The sequence below is a fragment of the Corapipo altera genome, unplaced genomic scaffold (genome assembly GCF_003945725.1).
Source record: "Corapipo altera isolate COAL_440 unplaced genomic scaffold, ASM394572v1 66, whole genome shotgun sequence".
NCBI classification, from domain to species: Eukaryota; Metazoa; Chordata; class Aves; order Passeriformes; family Pipridae; genus Corapipo; species Corapipo altera.
This window is the reverse complement of record NW_020884924.1, coordinates 4,098,885-4,126,884: the sequence shown is the minus strand read 5'-3', so window position 1 is coordinate 4,126,884 and position 28,000 is coordinate 4,098,885. Positions and strand designations below refer to the sequence as shown.

General features: G+C 36.0%; 1 long non-coding RNA gene across 1 annotated transcript in view; it reads right to left on the bottom strand.

Annotated features, from left to right (window-relative positions):
• The window catches only part of LOC113953841, a 36,795-nt gene extending 22,611 nt beyond the window's left edge, over positions 1 to 14,184 (bottom strand). Inside the window, exons 1-2 of the long non-coding RNA XR_003530035.1 lie at positions 14,102 to 14,184; positions 12,345 to 12,502 (exon numbers count right to left, since the gene is read on the bottom strand). This is a non-coding gene — a long non-coding RNA (uncharacterized LOC113953841). The remainder of the gene's footprint in view (positions 1 to 12,344; positions 12,503 to 14,101) is intronic.
• Positions 14,185 to 28,000: the final 13,816 nt, after the last annotated feature.

Sequence of the window (28,000 nt, the reverse complement as noted above, 5' to 3'; positions counted from 1 at the left end):
ACTGTGAACTTCCTTAGTTCACAGTTGCAGGTAGAGGCCCAGGGGTGGCTGTGGAGGGGTGAATATCACTCACTGTTTTCTTACCCTTAGTGTACAATAGACTGAAAGCTTATTATCCTTTCTCTCTTTATTGTTAACTTTCTACACAGAAGCTTTCATACTGGATTCTGTTTAAACAATGCATCAGCGGACAAACCCACGGAAATTGTATAAAAAGGAGAAAATTCATGAACTAGTCTTGAGTTGCTTTAAAAGACCATATATATATATATTAAAATTCAGCCCAATGATAATCTGAGAGGGGTAATGGATCAAATAAGGGGATGTGACTCCACAGATAGTGATCAAAAAGATATATAAGATGTGAAAAATAGAAAAAAAATAAAAGATAATGAAGATAATATGCACATATGCATGCCTATGATCATCTACACAGAAACACACATATTTTCAGGCACAACAGACATTGTTTTGCTAGAATACTCCAGGCGTTTTACTTCTGCCCTAACCACTTGTGTGTACAGCAGTCAGATCAAAGCATCAAAATGTCACGCACTTCATACCTGAAGTCTCCAACATGTTTTTCTTTGCTAAGGGTAAACAGGCCAAGGAAGATGATATGCTAGTTAGCTTGGGAAAAAAAGAAAAAAAAAAAAAGCTTTCTTTATTCACAGAACCATTGAACTGACATTGCAGTAATTAAAGAAGACAAGACTACAAAGCATATCCTTGGACTATACCAGTTTAGCTCCTGATGCAGTCTGAGTCCTTGCATGTTAGGAAAGTTTTGTATGAAAGGTCAGAGTTTAACTTGCTTTTCATTAGTCATTTACTTTAATCTGCTGTTTATGACTATCTGTGCATGATTGATTTAGAAGCTCAAAACATACAGAGATTTTCATGCCCTTTGGTTGGTTGTACTTTTCCCAGTACTTTGATCATAGACAGAGAGAAGTTATTTCTTCTATAACTTCCTACCCAGAAAAGACATCCATATTCAGTTTGCTCTTTATCTTAAAATATTACTGAGGGGGAAAACAGGAACACAGGAATGCATGGGCTCCAAAAAAATCATATCAAAGGATCGGTATTTGCTCCCATTTCCACTATGTCTGTGACTGCCATCCAGAGAGACCTTGACAGTCTTGAGAGATGGACCAATGCAAACCTCATGAAGTTCAACAAAGAGAAGTGCAAGGCCCTACACCTGCATCAGGGCAATCTCAGGTACACCTACAGGCTGGGTGGAGAAGTGACTGAGACCAGACCTGTGGAGAAAGACTTGAGGGTGGTGGTTGACAAAAAACTGTGAGCAGTATGTGCTCACAGCCCAGAAAGCCAAATGGGATCCTGGACTGCATTGAAAGGAATGTGGCCAGCAGGTCAAGAAGGTGATTCTACCCCTTTAATCTGCTCTTGTGAGACCCCACCTGGAGTACTGTGTACAGTTCTGGTGCTCCCAAAATAAGAAGGACGTGGAACTGCTGGAGAAAGTCCAGAGGAGGACCACAAAGTTGATAAGAGGACTGGAACATCTCCCCTACAAAGACAGGCTGAAAAAGTTGGGGCTGTTCAGCCTCCAGCAACCTTCCTGTATCTGAAGGGGGCCTACAGGGAAGCCAGAGAGGGACTCTTTGTCAGAAGCTCTGGATCAAGGACAAAGATTTATGGATACAAATTGAAAGAGGGAAAATTTACCTTAGATATTAGGAAGAAAGTCTTTACTGTGAGTGTGGTGAGATACCGAAACAGGTTGCCCAGGGAGGTGGTGGATACCCCAACCCTGGCACCGTTAAGGGCCAGTTTGACAAGGCCTTGAGCAACCTGGTCTAGCGGGAAGTGCCCCTGCACATGGTAGGTGTGGGGACTAGATGATCTTTAAGGTACTTTCCAACCCTTAACATTCTATGATTACATGATTGTATTCTACATGTCTCTAGGGCTGCAAACTAAAAACTTGACTGATTGCTGAGGTCTTCTGCAATAACTGAAATCAACAAGTTGAAAAACTCCACCAAATAATCAGAGTCCTGCTGGAAGAAGTGACTTATAACTCCAAAAGTAAGCAGAGTGCTTGATCTCTGGTCTTCCATGAAAATAAACTTATTTACTTTTATGATAGTAAATCATTTGTAATACAGATGTGAGTCAAACTGAAGTTTTAGACTTTCAATAGAAAAATATCCAGTCCAATATTGAGGTATTAAAGATCCTTAAAGCAATTGAATTTTGCAGTTTTTATCCATGCTCCCTAGTTGATAGAATAGTATATCTCAAAGCTTCATACATAATCGACAAAAAATTTTCTGTCAAGTTCAATTCTGCAGACTGAATTATCTCTCTCTCAAAAAGAAAAGACAATCCCTGTAGATCAGGTTTGAATCATGGGTAGGATAGAGATGTTCTCAATCTCCCTGCCATCTCTAGTAAACCCAGGGATAAATATAAAACTTCAATGTCCAGTGCTTTTATAACACCAAGAATTTTGCTCTATTCTTTAAGAAGGAGTCAATCCACTTTAAAATAATGTTGGAAAATATGTGGTAAGGCCTTGGGATAATAAAAGGAGTATGCTAGGGAATCAAAAATTTTGCATAAGCGATAAAAATACTTTTGATAGTTTAATAACATTACTTAAACTGGAATAAATCTTCCTGAATTTGAAAGACACTGCTTTATTCTAGTGCAGGGCAATCTGTATCCCCAGCAAAGGCAAAGGGAAAGCTTCTTGCTCCTGCACAATTTCCTCTCCATCACAACCAGTTTTAATTTACACACCTGTATATAGTCCTTACCTAACGTAAGTAGTCAGCACACTTTATTTTGTAGGTAACATCAAAGAAAAGGTTGCATTCCACACGGCAAATAAACCCATGTCCATGATTTACTGAAGCCATGCAGCATTTCACGACAGAGAGGGAGGCACTGTGCTGGACAAGACAGTGTGTTGGCACAGTCTTCTCTTGGATTTACCTGTGTCTTCATTAGGGTACAGCAGTTAATCAGACTGATATTCCATGGACCCAGGACTGGAAAAACCCTAGGGACATTGCTTACCATGCCTCACAGGTTTTTTGTTTTTGGTTTTTTTTATATATATGGGTATACTCAGTATACTTCTTCTATATATACACATGAGCACAAATGTTCTTACCTAGTCTCCCAGACCTCTACTAGAAGGAAATAGGAAGATCATTATTAATGAGCAAACACATCATCTGTTGTCAAACATTATTTTACCATGGTACTAACTTTCTATCTAGCACAGCAGCTTATCATCCTTTGCCCTTAATACATGATAATTTCAAATAATTTAATATTTTTGTCCAAGGTAGTGAAATTACAGAATGCTATTTTTAGAATTCAGTATAATGGCAGGAAAGTTTAGAATTAATGAGAATAGCTATGTGAGATACAGAAAGCAACTGAAAGCAGCTATGTAGCGAGGTCACCCCCCCAAAAAAAAAAACCAAAATGAGTGGTGATCCAAGAAATAGAATGGTTTTTAATGGGAACATGGCAAAGAGAGATGTGAAAAAATTGTTTTAAAAATGTATATGCAAATTCCTCCTAAAATTTTTTAAACTCCTAAAATCTTAAACTAAGAGGAATTGTAGCATCAGTATAAGTTTTAGGAATGTTGCAGATGAGCATTTTTCCAGATCACTAAAGCCATAAGCATATAGAGGGGACAGAAAGAGAACAAAGAAAACAGAAAGAACTGCAAAGGTACTAAACAGAACAAATGACAGAAGTAAATGCACAGGAGACAAAAACCTGAATGATAGTGAAGGTCAACAAGATACTATATTTCTTTGTGAAAAGTAACTTGAGGGAGAAATAAATACTGAGACACAGATGAGTGTAAACTTGTCTGTTACAGAAATATTGTATTGTATTTTATTAAATGAATTAACTGTATTAAAATTGTATTAAAAATAATTCTGTCCCCATTAGACTAACAAGAAGTAAGAAACATGATGTGAAAGAGTCACCTGATTAAAGAATTGGCATAGACAGAAGGGAAGAAAGTCAATATGTTTATCACCCAGAAACAGATGTGTTCCTATGTTTGGCTCCAAAATAATCTAAAAAATAACATAAAAAAGGCATGGCCTTTCAAACTTTTCACTTACGTTCTCTATGGGAGTCAAATGTTGTTGCTAGTGATAAAAGCATAACTAGACAATCTAATGCCATGGAAATATGACACTTGATTATACAGATTTATTATTTTAAATTACATTAAACAATTTAATATGCCTCAAAATTCATGACTATTAGCAGAAATGAGGAAAACTGAAATACCATTTTAGGTGTTCACTTTTTTTACAGAACAGTTGTTTTTTTCATTGTGGTGCCTCAGCTGAAGATCACTTACAGTGGTGGTAACAGCATTAATACTATTGTACCTCTTTTGGCATGACAGAAGCCCTGCCTGAGGAAGAGGAATCAAACATGGCTTTCAACTACCTTTCTGTGTGTTCTTTTTTTTTCTGGCATGAGTTCAACATATAGATAACTTTGAGTAGGTGGAAGCGCTTGACATTACAGCTGATAAAGACAGCACAACGTAATACCTGTATGCAGACTGTATAACTGCTAGGAGCCATTGGAGGTGAGGAAGCTATCCCTAGTGCTTAATGTTGCAATCATTTAGGAAGAAAATAAACATTGCATTTCTCAGTTCTCATCCACTTAACATCACTCAGGAAAACTGATTTCATGTGCTCTACTAAGGTAGCTACAAATCCTAAGTCTTTTCTCAAATGTGGAAAACTATCACTGTTTCTTAAAGTTAAGTAGTTTAAACCTGTTACACCTTATGAGTTTTGGCCCTTGCAGGTAGTATTTTTTTCAAAGTCTGTATCTGTCTGTTAAAATCTCCAAAACTGTCCAGTATGGGCTAGATTAAGAGTCACAATCTGTCTAAGGGCAGGATACAGACGTCTTGCCTCTGCTGGAGCCATTAGGGAGGAACAATTTCTTTCAGACCGTTCCAAGTACATGGGAAGTAAAGGAAAAGTAGTGCACAATATTTCCCTCTTCTTGCATATTCCCCTAAGAGGCACAGTCTTAAGAAAAATACTAAAGAACAAAGAAAGTTTAGAGTGCTCTGATTTCTCCTGCCTTTTCCCCAGTCCTGTCCAATGTCCTGCTCTCAGAAAAAGCAGAGTAAGCAAGTTGTCTAGAGACTCCAAAAGCACAAAGTATCTGGGGAGAAGCAGCCTGGCTAACCAAGCTGCATCTTTCTAAAAATGGCTTATGACTTTGAATTTTGAGCTGACTCACATTCATCTGCATTAGAAAGCACCAGACTACATGTATCAGCATGCAGAGGACTGTGCAGATATACCTTTCTTTCTCATTGTTTGGTGCCTTGTAACGACCATCCATGACTGGAATGGCTACAACATTTTTGAAACCATACAACACTGGAAAAAAAGCCTTAAAACCCAACAGATTCACTGGTTAGGTACTCCTAAACACGTAAAATTGTTAGCTATTTTTTGACAGCAGAATAAACCTTAACCTCCCTTACATGCCCCTGTGACATTAACATTTCCTTTCAGTTTTCTCTCATTCCCTTCTTGATCATTGCTGAAGTTAACTCCATTGAACTTCATTTTGAAGTTAAAATGAACGGGTTTTCCTAAGGGAATTGAGTTGTTGTAATTATAATATCAGGCTCAGATACTGTAATTATAGTTTAGTGTTAAAAGAAAGAAAAGTCCATTTCAGTTGTGGTAGATTTCATGTATGTTGGTTTCAGCACAGGGGTTAAAGTGAGTCATTACACAAAAGTGCAATCAGTGTGACACATGGCATACACTCTCTTCTTCCTTCTATTTCATTTAGAACACATGTTGCTGACTGGGTTACTGCTGAGAACAACATCAATTTTCCACTGTTGCTTCAATAATATGAAGCAAGGTGCTTCCCACAGGCCAAGCCATTCTTATCCTCAAGTGCTTCATGTGTGCTTCTGCAGCTTGAGATATTCTTGAAGGAAGACTTGACCACAGAAGATTTATCACATAGATGTGATTTTTTTGATCATCATCTTGATTAAATATTTTGTAGGAAAGACTCCAAATTAATAATTATGATTTTTTTATTTGATTAGTGCATGCATTAATTCCACAGTTTAAATTACTTACAATTTAACTTTATTCTAATAAAAGTTTATTACATTAATATACAATACTGTATAAATAAATAAGGTTTAAGCTTGTCACAAATGAAAACTCTTCATGCCTTCAGCAAATGTATCTCTGAACTTTTAATAGATTTTTCCAAATCCTATCTTTTCATTCTAGTTCATAATGAAAATGCATTTTGAAATGCTGAAATTGAAGCTATAAAAAGACTGAAAAACAACAACAACAGCTAAATGGCTGTACTGCACTGACAGTTACTTTTTGCTATTTCTGGTTTTCTTCTTAAACATTTATCAAGTTCCTGACCACCTCTAATAAGCAGCAGAATAAAGATCTCTAAATGCTCAGAATTTCGATGGCGTTTATGTGAGGAATAAAAGCCACAAATTTTATTTTTTTCTTTTAGGAGATCCAATTTATCCAAAGAAATATTAAAGGAATAAACAGAAGTTTTGGTCCTGCTTGTTTGTTTCAGTTAGACTATAAATAGGAAAATAGTAGAAATACTAAGATATATATTTGGATACTGGAATATAAAATGATCATATTTCTGTTAACTGCTGGAGGTCATTTTTATCTAAACCAGTGTTCTTTTACTTCTTATCTGAATTTTAGGAAACTCAGGACTTTTAGTAAATTTAGAAGCTTCTACATAGTGCAATTTTACAAAATTGTAAAGAAAAAGAATGGTAAGTAACTCCAACCATTTCCTCAGTCTCAATTAGTACATATTAAGCACCAAAGCACTAAATTATTAAAAGCCTTAATGATCTCTGATTTGTATTGCATATAGCACTTGAAACTAGAGAAAAGTATTACAAAGTAAATGTACAGTATTTAGGCTTATTGTTTTGTTCTCTTTTGGTTCTGTTTTCAAAAATTCTTAGACAAAGGGTATCTACAGATATTTACTTAGAGAACCAGTTGCTTTGAGCTTCTGAAAATTAAATCTAAAGTGCATCAATGTAAATTATTGCCAAAAAATATGGCACAGTGGGGAATCATTCTCTATGTTTGGCACTTTTGTTATGTTTTCTTTCTTTTTTTTTTTTTTTCCTGTTTTTTATTTTTATTTTCTGTGTGTGTTTTATGCTTTGCTTATATGCTGCACTCTTGAGGAAAACAATACCAGCCACCTCAGGACTCCTTCTGACAGGACAGGACAAGTTTAATAGCTAAAACAAAATACACACATTTGTTCCAGATAGTTACTGGGTTTCCAACTCCACTACCTCAGTACCAACGAAGCATACAGGCATCTCTCTGATGGAATACTCCCTGCCTGCAAAAGCTGAGCTCATGTAAAGCCACAGGCTTCTACATTGTCCCTTCAGATGGAGTTTAAGAAGCAAAGACAGGGTTATCTCCCAAAAGGCAGAGCTCCCGATAGCACAGGTTTTGCTCAAAGGAACAAACACATACTTTTTCATGTTGCCCTTTCCTTGGGTTGAGATAAAAAGACCTTCTCAGTGTTAAAACCATCCACAGAGTAAGATCAAATAAAAAGTAGTCAAAAGGAAAGGGACTTGTATTTTAATAACAGCCTCCAGTAAAAGAAAGGAAAAAAGACAAAGCCCATATCTCCAAAACCTCAATGAGTTTTGTTATTAATTTTCTGAAATTTTGGGTTCTTATCCAAAGTACGCTGTCAAACAATTGATTTGCACCTTTTTCTGAGTCTTACTTTATATCGAGCGCAGGTGTCCCGGCGGTGGCAGCAGCACTGGGGACTGTGCCGGGATGTCCCTGTGTGGGGCCGCCGGGGCTGCCCCGCCCGGACACCGCCGGTTCCAGCAGCTCCAGTGGCCCCAGCGCAGGGCACGGCTGAGCCCCTCAGCCACGGGTGCGTGGGAGAGAGCCCAGGCGAAAGCCTGGGCAAGGGAGGGCAAAATGCTGCCCGGCAGCATGGGCTGAGGGAGGGGAACAGGGTGAGAAACAGCTCTGCGAGCTGGGAACTTGGGAAAAGAAGGAGGGGAGAGGTTTCTCACTATTCAAACTATTTGAATTGGCAAAAAAATTAAATTAGTTTTCCCCAAGTCAAGAGCTGGAGGATCAGTCAGATGGCCTGATTCAGATATCCACATTCTTTCTCTGTTCCACTGTTTCTTAGCTCTTAGGTTTACTCCTAAGAAGTTTAGACAAAAAGAAGCATTAACACTATATATGTAGGCTACTTGAATATAGAAAGAAAGGTTCATCCCTTCAAAGTACAAAAATGAGAATTGCTTCCATGTTCTGTCACAATTTTATGTGATTTATGCCACATTACAAACTGCTATAGGAATTAAGAATTCCTAAGATGATATTTTACCAGTTCAGGTACAGCTCATGCTGCCCTAGTTTTTGCTGATGTCAATCTATTTCCTTTGCTGATGTGCACGAGGTCATTTAGTTCTGGAAAGATTAAGTCCAATGATAATATGAACTAGTCAAATGGCTGGCAGGGTTGTAAGTAGGTTTGTATGGCCTGTCTACAGGGAACTCAGGATCTAGTTAAAATTAGGATAAATTTTAGTTTTAATGAATCAGTAACCAGGCACTGTTCGTGATTATTAATTATTGATATTACAGCTCCTTATATAGGTCTTAGATGATAAGTGAGTTTCATTGTGCAGTGTAACTACACCTGTCATGAGACACTACTTCTCCTAAACCTTACAGTTCAAATGGAGAGGGAGATAAAGGCTCAGAAAAAAAGAAAGGAAAAAAAATCAACACTCAGAGACGAAAGTTACATAAGACCATGCCCCAAGGTCAATGACAGAAGAAGGGAGAGAAGCAGCTTTTTTAAATCTGAGCTACATGGTTCTCACCCTGAGCCCAAATGTCTTTGCCATATTTGAACACAAGAGGGAACAGAGATTCCTTCCTGCCTCAACCATCAATTGTATTCTGACCCTGCAAACTCAAACGATTCCAAATGTCCCCAGAGCTTCTTCAGTTTGCGTCCACTTCCTCTGCTAACTCCAAGTCATTATGCTGTTGATGGATTTTCCCTGTAAGAAAGTATTATCCTTTCCATAAGACAAGACAGGCAAAACAAGCACATAGCAACATAAAAAGAAAATAATGCAAGTGCTTCAGCTGCTCCACCTTCTACCTCCATCTCCCTGCTCTGGAGAGGGGAAAAAAGCATATGTGTCATGGATATACTCTCCCTTGGTAGGGACAACGAGAGTTTGGCACAGAGGACAACAGACGTATCTGTGTATGTCACATTCCTCTTCTTTCCTTGCACATCCATCTAGACAGATCTAAAACAAGCCCAGAACACACCATTTGATGCTATTGAGGAAACTATTGTGATATCATGCATCAAATGTATTACCTTCTAGAGTCAGAATTTTGCCACTGACTTTCGTAGGAAATGGATCTAGTGTGGAGAGGGATGATTTGTCACATAACATTGTGAATAGCTTTTAACCAGATACTTTGCAATTTAATAAAGCGTCTGTGCAATATTTCTAAGTTGGTGAGGGCAAATCCTGTAAGGATTGAATTTTTAATTAAAATTGTTACTGCCTCTTTCCCCTTTTGGTGTCAAATAGATCATTTGCATATTAGAAATAATTTCCCTTAATATCTAAATAAATGTTCCACTTAATGAAAGCATTTAAGTAACTTTTTAATGAAAAAATGAAATATAATATATAGGACTGAGACTAATTTTCTTGAATTTTTACACATGTGGAACATGTTATGAACTAAGAGAAATACTTTTAACCTGATGGGCTGTAAATTACAACCCTTTGTGTATATTGAATTTTTAATTAATTTTCTTAGTCATTCTTCATAATCCTAATAGCTTCCTGAAAAAACCTGTAGATGCCTAGGGGCGGATGGGGAGGGGGAGCGAGGGGGGATCGTATGTTTTTATTTCTGAGATGTTTAACAAAAGACTCATAGCCAACAGTAATAAATAAATAACAAAATATTTCAATTATATATTCAATAGAAAGCCTGTTCAGGATGTACTTTGATATAATGCAAATGCTCCATGAATATAGTTATTTATTTTTTCTTAACATTTTAAAATAAAACAGTAATGAAATATACTCTCTTCCATTGTATTTCTCGTTAAAAAAGCTTATGTTTAAGAAATATCACTGCAGTTATTAGAGAAAGAATATATTATCTACATAAACAGGCATATTACGCCATAGGAGTGGCTTAGGTGTTTAAATGACTTGCATACCAAGCCACAATTAGGGATAATTTAGGTCTTTCTTTTTCTGCTCAGAAACTCTGTCTCTATTAGAGCCTATTCAAGTTCTAAAGAGGCATAGTTGCCTGATTTATGAAGAAATATAGTTTTTTGGGGTTTTGTGTGTTTTTGTTTTTTCTCCCCACTGACTGACGTCATATATGCGTTGGACTGAATATTTTTACTAGCTGTTACTGTCTAATTACATTTTACAAATGCTGTTTCTTCAGAATTTTGTTGTAAACTGATGTTATTATTTATGACAAAAATAGCTTGTTAAAGAATACAGAGTATTTTTTTTCCACCAAAGGGCATACAGCATACAGACATTTCTAAGAAACAGCACTGTAGGTTAGTTCCCTGCATAGTATAACTTAATGTGATATATACCTTCAAATGATGGTTTTTTAATGATTCAGAGCTTGCTAGCTAGAGTTCACAACCTGTACATTTCACCTAGGTTTTCAGGTTCACTTTGCACAAATATCATGATTCCAGATGAACTGCAGTGCAAACAAGTTCCACTTCATCTTGATTAGTGCAGTATCATCTAAGGACCAATTAAATTTACCTCTATGTGATAAGATTAAGGCCAGAGTTTCCTTTTCCTTTGACTGTAAGATAAAGATGTGAGTGGTCAAGAATCTAATTGCCGTAAAAACGTTCCCTTTGGGCATACATAGGAACTGTATGCATAATAAATGGAGCTATCAAGAACATCCAAGACTCTTAAAGGAACCAAAAATCATGTTGAATTTTAATATGATTTCATGTTGTGAGACCTGAAAAATGGTTTTTTTTGTCCTAAACATCTTAAGTAAAGGGAACTATTCAGTTACTCACCCTGGGGTCAGGAGCAAAGCAGTTTGCTCAGCCCACCTCCAAGTGCTCATAAGATGCCACAACTGCCTGAGCAAAGTTGTTGGGTTTTTACCTTAAAAGATGATACTAGTAGTCAGCCAGCCTCACTTTTGCACAAAAGTAGCCTTTGCTGCAAATAATCTGCAGGATGGTTTGGGTCCTCATGTTTTTTAACACCCAATTGTGCAAAACTGACTAAGACTATTTTTAGAGAAAAAAAAATACACTGTGGATGATATTTTATGTTGTGGGAATGTTTTAGAAAGGTTAGAGAAACGATCTTGGATTTTAAGAACTTCTTTATTGAGTACCCAGAACTACAGAACAAATGTTGAAAGAAAGAATCAGTAAATGACAAGCGGAACAAAAAGCAAACATGGTTTGAGCACATGTAGGTTGTGACATTTGTCTGACATCTTTCTTTGAAAAAAATCTTTGATAAGGATTTGTGAGACTAGGAAAATCTATTTAATTTAGTAAGGGAACAAAATAAATGAAAGACAACAATAGATGACATTAAAAAGTGGTATATGGGTTCAAAGACAGTTACAAACCAAACTTCTGAAGGGTTGGTCTTAGGTCTGACTTAAAAGTTCTCATTGAAGACCTTGGTACTAAATTCAGCCAGATAATTCTGTTGATTATGTAATGTAAATGTACTGTCAGTGCAGGAAAAGATCAGAATCTTGCTCTGACCAAAAAAAAAAAAAAAGACCTTGAGGACTGAAACAAGGAAATGGAATGAGATTTCATAGCAAAGTGCAAGGTCATGCATTTGAGGATTAATAACAAGAATTTTCTCCTTTACGTGGAAAGTCATTAGTTGGAAATGTCAGAGGAAGAGCAAGATCTAGGTGTATTAGTCAATTATAAGATTGCTATGAACCATCTCCGTGAAGTAGCCATGAAAATGTCAAAAGCAATCCTAGGATTTTTCAGGCAAGGTATTTCACAAAGAAATATGGAAGTATTAATGTCATTGGAGCAGGCACTCCTAATATATCACCTGGAATGCTGCATATAATACAGGTCCATCATGTTCGAGGAAGATGTATTGAATGTCAGGTATATTTCTGCTGAATGTTAAACCTGAGCTCACTACTAGCAAGCCTACTTACCACTTCTGTGAAATCTTCAGTCAGAGGCCACTGTTATGAACTGTGAGGTTGAATTAGTTATTCCCACTCTCCTCCTCCTCTTTTCCCTTTATGGAGATGATCTAACTGAAGTGTTGTTAAATGCAGTCACTGTTCGTAAAACACTACATAAGCACAACCTGGAATGGGAGCAGAGAAGAGCCACACTGATGATCACTAGAGTAGAGAGCTTCTCTTGCAAGGGGAGCCTAAAAGATCCTAGGTCAATTAACCTAGAAAATCTCATACTGTGATGGGATATATTAATTCAGTTCATTCATTCATTCATTTATTCATTCAAAATAACAAAATTAATATATTTAGGGCAGAAAATAGAATACATTTCAGTAACACAGGAGGACGGAGGGAAGCATGTTTTAAATAGGAAAGTGGTCTTCCTTACAGAATTTGAGATTTCTGTTTTCAAACCCCTCTTTGCACATATGTTGCCCCCTCTCCCACGCTGTCATACACACACTATTAGTGTGCAGACAGACACTAGGCTGCCTTGTAGTTTTAAATTTTAAATTTTGACATTTATAAAGCTTTCAGTTGTACATTTGACTCGACATAGGGTAAGTGCTGCATTTTCCAACAGGAGTTTGCACTATCACACAGCATAACAGCTGGCATTAAAATGTCACCATTGTTTTCTTTATTCAGTGTCTTCCTCCAGTCTTAAGTCTACACAAAGTACAAAGAAGGTAAACATGACTGTATAGTCTCCACACAAAGTAAGTAAACGTGACTGTAAAATATGAAACTCATTTTAGATTTTACCTTTGTACATATTATTTCAAAGGAATAATAGTTTCCCCACGGAAGGAATTCACAGTGTGATAGTATAACATTACATTAACTTAAAATGTTTGACTTCTGGAAAAATACCCACCAACCAAAACATTTGCCGCAGCTGGAGAGGTGGATGATATCCGGGATGTTCAGCTAGAAGGCTAATCTTCACCACAACATAGACCCAGCTCAAATAAAATAGCTGGGACTTGTGTCAATGTATTTTAGGAAGAATTTAAGTGAGATTGCGTAGCATTTACTAACAGTAGCTGTTAAATTTGAATAATTTGTGGTACCTCAAATGAAGGCTACAAATCTTCAAGTGATATCCTTGTGAATTGTGCTGCTTTAGTATATGTATTGCACTGATTAATCTCTCAAGACTTTGTTCTTGAATTGGCACAAGACATTAAAGAACCTTGGATGAACTGTTTCAGAAGCACTTTTTTTATTGTCTCCAAAGTCCTGAGCTGGAATTTGGAAGAAACTTATTCAGGTTTGCAGATAATGCTGATGGAGGTCAATGCAACAACTGACATTCACAGATCCTTATGGCTCAACACCTCAAAGTCCAGAACAATTTTTTGAAAGAAGAAAATAGCCCTATTCCCAATATACTTTACTTCAATGAGAATGGACTGAGAAGACAAGATAATGCTGAATTGGAAATGAACAGTGTTTTCTATGTGGCTTCTAGACTTCCTGATGAAAATGTGAGTCACTCCCTTTTACAGGCCCCAAACAAACTTCTGTTCTTAGGTGTAGTTGCTGCTACAGCAAATTACAGCACAAGAGCCTTAAGATGTAGGAATCACAACTGTAATTTGTAACATATTCTCATGATAGATGGACAAAATATCCAGAATAACAGAGTTCCATCAAAGTTTATGGAAGAATAGGGTGAAAAAGAAACAAGAGAAACAGGAGGGTTCTGCAAACAGTCTTACCCTGTAGTCCTATGATGCTTGGTGTGTATTCTTGCAATTCCTCAAGTTGGACATATGTGTAGGGCATAAGTGCGCACACAAGCAGAGGTGGAAATTTAACTGGGTAGGTGTCAATGACATTACTATTAGTAGGCCTAAGGAAAAAAAATGATTATGCATGTAAGAACTGTTTTAATTGTGCTCCTCTGTAGTGCAGATACATAATTACCAAAAATCCCTTCTATTAATGACTCACGTCAAAGCATTTAGCAGCAGTATTTTCCATATTCCATTCCTAGTCACTAGTTAATAAAATCTCCTCTGATTTTCTTTAGTAAACCAATCTGTGGACCTTCAAACCTCTTTCAGTATTAATACTCCTTTGTTTTCTAACGGCTGACTTTAGTTTTACTGCTGATATTAAAGAGACAAAGGTAATAAACTATTTAATAGAAGAGTGAAGTCAGATTATTTAACTTTCTCATTGATTTTTTTTTCTTTTCAAATGCAAGAAATATCGATAGCATTAATAAACAGGTTATATTGTGTAATTAGGTTTAGAATTTGCTATGGAAATATTAGATAAAAGAGGATAGAAATACTTCCAGTAGTTTAGCTTGTTCCATTGTAACAGAACAGAAGATTATGCAGAATCTTCACAAATGTACTCCATGCAGGCTAGTGTTTTTTGTACATAATCTCTGCTTCAATCTAATTAGAGAATTATGCCAGTGAGAAGTTCTCATCTATTTGTGTTTTCAGCATTGTCTAAATTTATGCAGCATCTATGTGTCATTAAATGGTAGGCCTTGCCTGAGGTTAAATTACTTCTTTTTATGATAGAGGAAGCTCTGTTTTAAAACACCTAGTGGGATTTTGGCAGGAACAAAACATGCATGAAAAAAATAGACTTCTGGTTCTGTTATCTAATCATATTGAACGTAAAACTTATTTCTGTAGACTCTTGTTCTGGTCCATTGTCATTCAGACAACAAAAACAAAGACTGATAAACCAACTCTTTTTTTAAAAAAATGATCCAATCAGACCAACATGTTTTATTTTATCAAAGGTTTGGAAAGGAAAGCATCAAGAGAATGTCATCAAAACACATACCTACATTAAAGACTGAGATTCCAGCAACACAAAATGAGGATTAAGAAAATACAACTAAACCAAACTTCCAAATAGGTAATTAAAAAATAGCTTCTATTGCACAGTTTGTTTTAGTTACAGTTTGACTGCCTTTTACAAAATTACTGTTGTAATATCAAATGTGCAAAACAAGGAGGATTTAATTTTGAGTGTACTCTTAACAGTTAATTTCACTTGAGTTCAGATAAGCTTCATGTAGCCACTTTGGAAGATTTCTATTAAATGTCATGCATAATTACATAAAACTTGTAGAAATTTATAATCATCATACTTTTAGATGCTTTCAAGATTCTGGAGAACCTCTCAAGCAGTACTAGTCTGATACTTAGCTTTCCTGTTAAGCAGCCAGCTGTCTTGAAATTCAATTTACAAAATGTTTTTCATTCATTTTCTGAGTAATCAATTTAAACTTGACCAAAAATATTGAATTGACTCTGAAGAAATGTGACTGCTACATTCTCTAATAAAATATGGTAATTTAGCATGGCCTTTTATTTGCGGTTGTTGTTCTTTAATAGCATACTGCAGAATTTTCATTTGAGAACAGATTATTTGGCTTTACTTTCTTTTTGTGGGACTAAGAACACCACTGTATCTGATATTTACAAAAAAAATTTTTTTCAGAAAAAAAAATTACCAACATCGTCATAGTATCATCTCTCAAAGCAGTTATCCTAAATTTCTCATCTGTCCAAACTGATCAACAGCTAGTTCCTCTGGTTTTGGTTGATATGTAATTAATAAACTGTGTGTATGAATCCAATTTACATGGCTGAATAAAGATTGATCAGGCTACATTTCAAAAGAAGTGTAAGGCTCAGTACAACTGTACAAAAGTACAGTACAATGCAGGAAAAAAAAAGTATTAATTTCTCTCAAAATACCTCATCATTTTCCAATAGATTAGTAATATACTACAGAGTTAATATGAGAATGGGTTTTATGAAGTCTTAATGAAATTAAGAATAACAAAGGGGTTCTAAAAATTAGGTGAACTTGTTGTTTTAACCTGAGTAAAAACTCACCTTCTATTCAGTATAAGTGATTATATGTATGCCTAAAGCAGTGATCCCTTCAAAGCCAGAACATTGACATTTGTGATGCATATGTAAAAAGTAAATAACTAATGTTGCAGATATATTAAAAACCACAGAGGGAATGTCTTTTGGATAGTACATAGGATGATCAGCATCCTTTTTTTTTAAGAAGGAGTAAGACAAGTCTCTTTCTTTATTTCTGTGTATAGGTCTCTGTAGTATTTTCCATATTTAAATATATTTATTTTATAAATAAACTATACTTTTACGCTTAATTTTTACATTGTGCTACACTTACTTGCCATAACAAGGTGACACAATACTAATCTGAGATAACATATTTATAGTAGTCAATGCATATGGGAGTACTTTGTCTTCACCCTTCTTTCTTCTTCATTTTATCTCTTAGTGTTCTGGTATATGCTTTGTAGGTGCCTTATCTTCATCAACTATTAGAAGGCATGAGAATGTATACATTTCCAATATGCATATTTTCATGCTACCTCACATACTATAAAAAGCTATTTTATAATTCAGACCTGGAAGTGAAAACTATGTAACAGGTACTACCTCCAGTTTTCAAATAGTGGCAGTAGTAAACAGAGCTTTGTTTTATATGAGTAAGTTTTTTAACTCAAGTTTGTCACAGTTTAGCACTATTCACAAAAAACCTTGGATTTCAATAATTGGCTACACATGTAATTGTATTTCTCACCATATTTTTTTTTAAATTGAAATAGCCAGACAACGAAGGTCCTCAGCGTCAAGACTAGACCCAGTCTGGGAGGTTACTGGGGGAAAAGAATGTGTCTATCTCTACAGCACAGGGTTCTATCCTAACTGTAAGCCAGGACTTTCTTCAATATTCGCCTGCAAAGTCACTGTGTGATGGGGGCTACGCCACAGCCTGTTGAGTACCTGAAGACAAGACATGTAACCAAAGCTGAGACTGAACTCAGAAACATATCAAACATCTCAGTCTCTCATTTCAGTAATCTGATTGGACTCTCTGTTGCTGCAACCTAAGATCATCCTGAAGTATGTGTCAAAGCGTTTTGTATGTTTTCATTTATCTGGGTCTACATGTGCAATACTGTTTAGCCAATTCCTCCATGTTTGTTTGCCTCAGTCATTGCCCTGTCAAGGTGCTGGGTAGTGGTGCATGCAGCAGGAGCTCTCCTCCTGTGCTAAGCACATCAGAGTGGATTCCAGGGGGCTGTCAACTTCCATATCCTTAAAATATCAGATCAAAATTTCATCTGACTTTTGTTTCAGCAGAATGATATTCCCTGACTGCAGGAATATCATCAAGTACAAAATCGGATCTTCTGTTTGATTATAATGTGTTATATAACACAAAACAGCCCAAATGAAAACCACAGTATAAATGTGAGGTCAGGGTGGTCTGAGCTGGGTTACGGAACCTCACAGATTGCTCTATGCTTTTGCAGTTCCAACGACTCATTGCACAGCTCCTTTTACACTTTCAGATATGAAGTACAACTATTCTATGAATTTGGCAAAATTATTATTATTATTCCAAAATTATGGCAATCTGTTGTCCAATTCTGATTATGGAAAATGCCACAACATGTGAGCAGTTGTTACACAAGGAAAAACAGCATTCCAACTAGGAACGTGCTTTTCAGGAGAAAAGTTAGCTTTAGAAAATGTTTTATTCTGACTAACAAAAGACTTGTGTTAAAAAGAATCTTAAATGACCTGCTAGCTCTAGCAGAGAAAGAAGGATATCTGAATGCCTCCCTGCTCACTATTTTTTTTTGCCCTAGCATATACCAGGCAACCTAATTCTCACAGTTTATCGTCTTATTTAGAGAAGTATAATATATCAGCAAGAAAATGCAGTGTCTCCCAAAGCCTGATGTTATGCAATGATGGGCATCTTGCAATCACTGTATATCGCTTTCTCGTTTGACATTATTACACATAGCTATGAACATACTCCCTGATGTCAAGTACAATGTACAGGGAACTTCAGTTCCCTTTGAACATCTGCTGACAGCTGAAATATTGAATGAAACCACAAAGCACTTAATAGTGTAGGTTGGAGCTAGTCAAACAAATCAAATGCAAATTGAATATATCTTGCAATTATCCCTCCTTTCAATATTCAAATATAGGGGGGAGGCAAAGAAGGGTTTAATTTAGATTAGAACTTTTTCTTTTTTTTTTTTTTCTTTTTTTTTTTTAACAAAGTATTCTTCTTCCTGAAGTGGTCTCCCAAGTCACTTAAGTGTTGTTCAAATAGAGATGTCAAAAAATTTTGACAATTTCATTTCCAGTAAATATTTCACCCTCTACCTGAACATTTGACTTTCCTCCTAATTATGGAAAACGTGAGGATTCTTTGTTTCAGTTTGTGTTAGAGGCAGCTCAGCAGCAGTGCATAAGGAATAAAACATTCCACAAATCCTGAGTGCTAAAACTGACTCCAGAAAAAATTGATCTAAGTTTTGCACTCTCCTTTCAATATAACGAGACAGTCCTCTGCCATGATTTGACTTTGGACATTTTGTTTATCAAAAGTGTCATTCATACTTGGTGTGTCACTTCAATACAATTTAAGATGTAGAGAGATCAGAAAGGAATGGTGGACAGAAGGTACAGTCAAAAGGATAAAAACTGAGACTTTTAACTTGAAATACCTAGCACCAAAGATACTTAGATAACCTAGATGACAAGCTGCAAATTATAAACATAAAAATTATTCTGTGTTCCATTGTTGCCGGAAGACCTTATTAAATGGGTTAATTTTAGATAAAAAACCAGCAATGAAAAAAATCTAACATCTCTCATTTTATATAGTTATGAAGATAATTTAAATTAAATGTGATATTTTAGCATATTGGAAAGGTTGTGAAGAAGGATTTTATTGGGACAAAGTGCTGTGACACAAGTAAAAAATACCAACACCAGTATTTTTCTACTATTAGTGTTTTCAAATAATACATGCAGACTTTATTCTAATTGATGCCACTTAGAAGACTGAATACTGCTATTTGCAGATTTGGCATGTAGAAGTAATAATTACCTTGAATCTTGCTTAGAGACATCAGCTTCAACATAGGAGTAAACCCAAAATCTCCACAAAATGGTACATTGAAATTCTAGTGTATGAGAGGATATAATTCAGCTTCATATGAAGAGGCACAGGTTTTTAATCTGTTTCCAGAATTTCAGAACTATCAGTGTTACACAATTATAGATACTGTAACTAGACATGTACATTACCTTGTTTCCAAAATTTCAACATAAAACCAAAAAGAACCTCTGTAATATTTGGTACTAGAGATTCCTAGAGCTAACTCTGTCAGGCTACTTTCTTCTTTTTCATCTGCTTCACCATGACTGTTAACTATTGCTAAGACTGTGCATAAAAAATATTAAAAGTTTTTAATACTCCTATGCATTGAAACATGAAAGAAATAATAATTAAAAAAAACCCCCAAAAACTCAAACACCAACTAAAACAATATTAAAGCTGAAGATTATCTTACAGTTTCAAGATTGCTAGGTTTAGATAATCATGGGGACAGTATTCAAGTATGAGTATATTTAAATATGACCACTGACCTGTAATGTCCATGAACTCAAGCATGGCCATGTTTCTTAAACCTTTTGTGCCATTTAATCTGCCTGAGCTCTTCTACAAAGATTTTCCCTGACAGAGTGGCAACAAAAGAAACAATGGCCTTTCCCTAAATAAAAAAAGATACAGTTTTGGGCAGTCTGCCTTTACAAGCGCCAACAACATTTCTTTCAAAGGCACCTGCTGTTACGCTTCAACCTTAGTCTGCAAAGGACAGCAACAATGACAGCATCTTTTTTTTCTACTATGTGAAACTGGAATCATGGAGTGTATACTGATGGCTTTAATTTATGGCATGCAAACAAGCCTGGGTTTCCTTAACTTTCAAAATCATGAATCACAAACATGACCTCAGAGGGTAACAGGAAACAAACTCACAAAGCATTTGTTTCAGAAACATTCACTGCTTTTCCAGTGTATATAACCGAGCTTGAGCTCAGGTTAGACTCCCACACACAGAAAGCATAGATTAGCAGCCATCAGTATCTCTTCTGCTTTAGTAATTGTCCAGAACCATTGAGTTTGCTTTTATATAAGGATGAACTGTGACAGTTAGAGGAGAAAAAGTGCCACCACAACACCTGCAGTTTAACAATGACAATTCCCATGACAGCATGTCTGAAAAGAAACTCTTGGTGAGAACACAAGGATTCATCTCTACTATGCTGGCAGATTTAGGATTATTACTGGAACTGTCAGAGATGCTTTGAAGATGTTCTTTCTTCAAAAAGCCTGTCATAAGGGAGTCCTCCCTTCATTTTATTATTTCTTTCTTTTTTTTCTTTTTACAAAAAGCCTTTTTTTTTGCAATAGAAATGTCTAAATAAATCTATATTCAAATGACAAATGAGTAGTGATTTCAAATTTTGATTGGGACTGTGGTTCTCATCAGCTCATATATCAACAGATATATGAGTATCCTCATAACCATGGTCTGCCTAACAGGATTATACCAGAGTGCAGAAGCTTGACCAAAACTAATAAAAAATTGTAGAGTAACTGAGACCAGAAGAGTAAAGTATTCCAAACCCAAAAGTCTGACATTTAAAGGTCTTATTTTCTATTTTCCCAGTTTCAGCCTTCAATGCCTGCATCTTTAGTATAAACTGAAGGACACTGAGGAGTGGCAGTTGTTTAAAGGATGATAGTTTTGATATCTGAGACTGCAGCAAGATGCAGCTGTTGGGAGACTGTAGTTTGGATTTCTGATTTTCCAGATAGATTTTTTTCTCTTACTCGTTTGTTCATTCTGAGTGCTATATGTATTAGCCTGTTTTTCAATGGCCTCCTAATTTCTCATGAGAGATATTACTTAGGTTCCTGTTTCGACTGGAACATGATTGGTTCAAATTTTTTCACCTCATTAATATTCACATTACTTACAGTGTAAGCATATAGATCGGTCTCTTAAGAGTTCAAAGACTTTTTGTCCTTTGTTTTTGAGAAAGATGGGAAAGCTGTATTCTAAAGCAGGAATATCTTTCAGTAGAGACCTTAGAAGGCACTTTACTTGCCATGAAACAACTTCAGTGAAAGAAAAAAAAAAAGAAAACCAGGAGTCATAGATGCCTACACAAAATGTTAAGTGATTCTAGGAGCCAAAAAAGCTACTGGTTTGATTACTGCATTAAGAAGTTTCTTCAAGAGCCACAATACTTTTCCACAGTTTATATGTCAGAGCGGCAGAGTAGAGAAAGGAGAGCAAAGAAGCCATTATCACTCTTTTTCTAATAGTGGTGCTAAGCATCATTCATGGCTGTGGTAACCATTACTGAGACAATTGGGATTTCTAGACTGTAAAAAAAAAGTGGGTTACCTAATCAAGTACAGTATTTCTTGTAGTATGTAACACCATAAAGCATAACCCCCACAAAATGCTTTTAAGTGTGATGTTCCATGGACAGTAATTTCCTCTTGATCCCAGCTCCCAATTAATTTATGTGAAGCAGTAAACTTTACTGTTATGAATTGCGAAGTGCAGCCACAGGTGTAAATCAGCTATTATTCTCTTAATTTAGATGTGTTTTCTGTTCATCTGCAATCTTATAGTATACAAAGAGAAGGTGACAGATTCACTGCTTGCTCTTTTGTATTTTCAATTATATTGATCTATCTTGATATTTTTAGTTTATTCTTTCATTACATTTAACTGAAGTCTTATACACTTCAAAATTATTTCTTTAGCACTTTTGAGCTGTCTAGTTCCTTCTTAACAATAAGTATGATAGTATTAGTAAAATAATACATATCTAAAATCCACGTGCATGCGTAGAAATGACCATTTTACAATGGCTGACGTATCCTATCAAAAAAAATAATGTTTTTGAAAATTCCCTCCCGTCTCCTCAAAAGAAAAAAAATGGACTACTTTCACACTTTTTGTTTCTCTGTTACTAGAAAATAATGTTTCCAAAAGTCAATGGATTGCTTGCACGTGTTTTCTTTCATTTTTAGGTTAGTGTGTTTTCTGGAGAAAAACACACAGAAAAAAGCATGGGTTTTGGTTGTTTGACTAAAGCCTTAAAGAAAACTGTTTTTCAGGCTGATGTTTCTGCATGATTATTGATGCCTTAAGCCCCTAATGTTTTTTTTTATTTTTCTAATATTGGTAAACCTTGTAAGTTTTATAGGTAGATTCTAAAAGCAGCATCCCTTTGTCCCTTGTCCCTTATCCCTTTCCTTGTAGCACCCTTGTTTATACATTCCTTAACCCTCTTACCTCATTCTATCCTCCCTATATCACTCATAGCCCCAAATCTAATAGAAATGTTTAGTCTTTTGTCAAGGTAAGGCCTGGACAGTTGACAGAACAGCATATCTGGGCCTAAACCACAGAATAGGTCAGGAATTAGGTAACTATGTACCCTTTGTGCTCTGATGATGATGAAGGTGATGAAGTAGGTGGTCCCGAAATGCACCCCAGACCCATTTTAAGGGGGTGGACCCCGGGGTGGTCCAGAGAAAAGGCCACAGGGTGGGCACATCTGGGATTGGATGGATGGTATTATAAAATGTAACCTCTCGGGCACAGGGGCGCGTCTTGTAACATCTTAGCCTTGGCAAATAAACCCTTTCTTATCTCACCCCTAATTAACTGCTCCGGAGATTTTTTCAGCACCTAAATCCCACGGTAACATTACAAATGTTACCGAACTACAGGGTAGGTTTCCTTTCTAGAGCTAGTGCTGAAACACGTAAATCTTAATCTCTAAGAACAAGCATCTCAATAAAAATGTTTCATTGATTTGATAATTTTAAAAGCACTGGAACTTAGAGGGATTACTTTTGTTTTATTTGTTGAAAAAGAAAAAGTAATTACAAGACAGCAAGTATTCAGAGAAGTTCAAATTACATCATTGAACTTCATGCAGGTATAAACACACTGTTTCACAGTAAAACATCAGCAATACAGTTTTTGGGTTTAATGGTGAAATCCATATTGTGTGCCTGAATATAAAATAAGGCAAATAAACATTATTGTCTGTCAGGGTTGTGGATGAAGAAAACTACAAGAAGTGGAAGAGAGAACAGGAGATCTGCCAGGAGATCTGTGGCACCCCTGATAATAAAAGGCCCTTTTGAAGTTACTGAGATGTTCAACCATCCTGCACTTCGGGATTTATTGTTATTTACCTTTGCTGGTACCCCAAAATGGTTTTTATGAAAAATCCCTCAGTTCTGTATCCCTTATAACCCCTGTTCCTGATTGGTTCCTGCTTGCTGCATTGCAGCAATTCCTTTTATGGTTATGATTCCATTTATGGGTAATGCCAACCCATACCTTCCTTTTTTTGGTTGTTATTTGCATGCTCCTCCCTAGTCCCACCTTCCCTTCTAGCAGTTTCCATCCCTACTCTATATAAAGCCAGAGCTCCCTTAATAAGGTGCCATTTTCTACACATATCCTGAGAGTGGCAAACCCCTTTTTCCATTTGGGATCGTGACAAAAACCTTGTATGCCACCTTCATGGCTCTGAGTATAACATAAAGCAGCTTTTGCTCAGACATTCTGTATTTTTAAAAGCAGAAAGTATGATATTTTGCCCTAAATTTCATTGTCCTTTGAAAAAAGAAAAGATAATTTTATTCTTTTTGTTTATGAATGATTTGATAGGAAGATCATTCGAGCATTGTATTTTTTTTTCAAATTAACATAAAAACTTTCTAGTAATAAAAGGAAAAATGCTGTATAAACCATATTCAATATTCAGGATGCTCTGGTATTATGAAACGTTAAAATACAAATCTTCAAAGTTCTCAAGGGATGAGTTTCAGTCATGCATCGTTTTCCTATATCAAAGAACAATTAACTTATTCGTTAAAAATTTAGAAACATGTCTAATTGTATTCTTGAACATATCTAACACTAATTAATTGAATTTATCACTTGAGAAAAAGAACTATTTAAGTATGAGTTGTATTGTTTTCTTACATACTTACATCGCTCTGAAGTCATTGAAATGTAAGCAGGTGCTTTTATAAGCAGAAATATTATCTTGGCTAGTGAAAATTATTCTTCAAAAGACTGAAATGTAAATGACAAGATTATTCAGGTTTAAGTATCTCTAAAAATATGAAAGGTTTAACAAGAAAAAAAAGGCTTCTGCAATTTATTTTGACTAGACTTGAATATTCATCTGCTTAGTGTGTTCAAGTTGGAATCCAACTCCAGTTCATCTGAGCAAGTCAGAAACTTTAATTTTCCTTGCTAATGTAGCCTCACAGCTCAGCATCAGCAAAAGATTTTGCTTGCCACCAGAGACATTAAACAGTGGGAAAAAAACCCTGTTACATACTGGACATTTTTTAGTTTCTATTTGGTCCCTAATTCTTTAAGTCACTTCAGTTTCAGTCAGAGCATCTGTTTATTATTTTGCCTTGAATGTGCCACCACACCTTCAGGGGATCTGCAAAATAAACACGTCTACTGAACCAGTCTTTGTTAAGAATAACTCAGGTTATTCTTAATGTTGGTTCATTGCTCCAGTCTGCTGCCTATCCAATTAGGGGTAACATTCACATAGCAGAGGTGTCAGAAGCTCTTTAACTTACCTTATCCCTGACATATTTCTTTCTCTCACGCCTGAAGGATGCATTCACTGTAAGTTATAGACCACAATCTGTATTTACCTCTGATTCTGGGTTGATTGCAGTTGAATTAGGAAAGATACATGCTGCAGCAGAATTTGCTCTGATGTCATAGAGCCCTCCAAGTTCTGACTTGCTACCCTTTCATGTGATAGCTCTACATCCCTTTACTTTTGGTTTTGTCTAGGGACTGTAAACATTTGGTCATTTGCACAAACCCTCAGAGGGACACTGGTCACAGTGCAGCATGAATTTTATCCAACCCAAAACAAAGAATCTTTCCAGGAAGCATAGATTTAGAAAAGAAAAAAAAAAAAAAAAGAGGAAAGGAGAAACAAACAAAACAAAATAACTGAAATGTGTCTGGGAAGGACTTCAAAACATAATAAACTAATGACATTGCTGTCATGCTCTGGCAATCTAATTTTGACTGAAATAACATTCACAATCAGAATACTCAAATATATTCAAAGCTTTTCTTTTGCTATCTGGATCCCACGTATAAAAGTATTTGACTAAGCCTAGAGGACAAAATAGGAGTGGAAATATGATTAATGACAAAAATCATAAAGCCTACCATCTTTTCTAACATTTGATATTGGCAATATCACTTTGAACCCAAATTTATAATGCTTAAGAATCATCCAACAGTTTGCATTTACTTGATGAGAAATGAAAAAAAAAAAGAAGACAGATGAATTCAGTCCTTGACTTTAAAATATGTCACCATTTGATACAGAAAATACTTGCAGCACTTTAAAGTGTTTTGGCAAAATTTCAGAAGAGGCAAAACTCCCAGGTTGCATCTGAGCTGGCAAAGGTACATCATTTATAAAACCCAACAGAGCACTGTAAGTTGCATGACAGGATGTCTTAGTAGTAGATAGGAATTCTACTGTATTTATCTCTGCCATTGCAACTTTTTCATTTGGACAACAAACTGCTATGATGGAAATTATAACTTGTGTATTTTGTTCTTCACTTACTCAAGAATTAAAGAACACCCCAGTGTTCTTGATCCAGTACATCCTCTGTCACAAAACCACTCCTTCTTTCCTCTCTGCAAAGACTGTGCAGTGGTCAGAAGACTAGGAGGTCACTGTTGCAAAGCCTTTACTTGCATGTAAGGAATCTCTTATGTTTTGAAGAGAAGTCTGTTTATCTAACTATGGATTTGCTGAACCGATGCAGAATGAGGCTTTTTTTTCCTGTTTCCTTTACGTGTAGAATTAACATTGCTTTTTTTTTTTTAAATTTCTGATATTTATACATACCTTGGACATGAGGTTTGAAATTTTGGAAACATCAATGTGTACAGTCCATGCGTATAAACTTTTTAAGAACTTTTTGACATCTTTTCACTGTAGATATACCAAGTTGAGTAGTTACTCCTATGCAGCACCTTGCTCTTCGCTGTCCTGCTTCTAGATGCTACCTCCTGAGAACTTGAATACGTGCTTATTAACCCACTCCATCTAAAATGAGTTGAGCTAGTTTAAAATGCTTGAACTGTAGGTCTTTCCATCCTAAACAAGTTAACAAGTGTTCAGAACAGCATCTCAGCTGAAAGGACTGAACTGACAGTCACAAGGAGCAGAATAAGATTAGGTCTGGTTGGATGCAGAAATCAGTCTAGGAGTCACAGGTAGAAAACAACCCTTCATCACACCTCTCATCCAAAATCAATTCTTTATTTTAGCTAGTTCTCTGTCACTCAAAAAACCAACAGGAGAATCAAGGAAATATACAGAAATCTGAGGTTGTGCACAAGTTGTTCTATTCATATATACATACATATATATACAAGTATATATATATATATATACCAATAATATGTTAAAGAACAGATTTAAAGGTAATTTGGAATTCCTCATTGTAATAGCGAAAATGAGAAATATGAAAAATCCTTAAGAAGTGTCTGTTTAATTATGATGGTCAGATATTTATTTGAGACCCATGGAGTAACAGCTCTTTTTAGTTTAACCAGGTCCAAGGCATTGCTTTTATGAAAGAAAAAAGGCTTAAAACCACAAAAAGTACTACAGTGAAATGCAAGGAGACATGACCAGATAAATATATCTCCCTGGAAAGAACACTATTGATTTTTATAGTGTTTGTTCTGCAGGGATTCTTTATCCAGTCCTGGCAGCCATTCAAAATCTGCATTTAAACAAAATTTTTTAAAGTGATGATCCTGATCCATTTTCTCAATGTCAAGAAATAAAAGTGTACTCTTAATGAAAAAGGCACTTTAGATATAAAATATTTAAAAGCTTCATACTACAATACTTGCTGGTTAAAAAAAATGGGGCAGGGGTGCAGATGACATTTAATTTCTTTTTTTTTTTTAATACCAGAGCCAACAAGTAATTTAGCCAAGAGGAGTCTTAAAATCAGCACTCCATCACCATCCATCAGGCTCACATCTTTTATTAAGGATGACGCTTGAAAATTATTGATGACTCAAGGTGCAAAGACCATTTCAAGCTTCCATTTTCCGGCTCATACGATGGGATTGTCACCACAAAGATGTCTGTTCATTGATTTCCTCCTGCTCCCTCTTGCTTCCCCCTCCTTTCCCAGGAGCTATTTACCTGTTAGCAGCTCTTGCTGTATGTCATGTACTAAGCAAGTGATGATGCCAGGTGGTTATAACTGTCAAACCTTACTGTTAAAAATAATTCTTTCTCTCCTCACCAAATGTTTACATGCTGCAAAGACTTTTCCAAGTTCTTTGATGTTGAGTTTTATGCTAAGGAAGAGAAAGGACAACAATAAAAAAATCCTTCTCCCTCTTGTGCCTCTCTTTTTCCTGCATATATTCTGCAAATGTTTGGTGGGAAAGCCACAACAGGGAGATTTCCCTCTTGTTTGCTTGTCTGTTTACCAATTTGTCCAGAGTTTTGAAAGTTAGAATCACCTTACATTTGTCCATTTCAGGTTTCAAACAGGTACATTTACTGCCCCAGACCATGCTATAGCTGGGATTGTGATGAGAGAAGAAAACCTTTTCCTAGAGCAGCAATCACTAC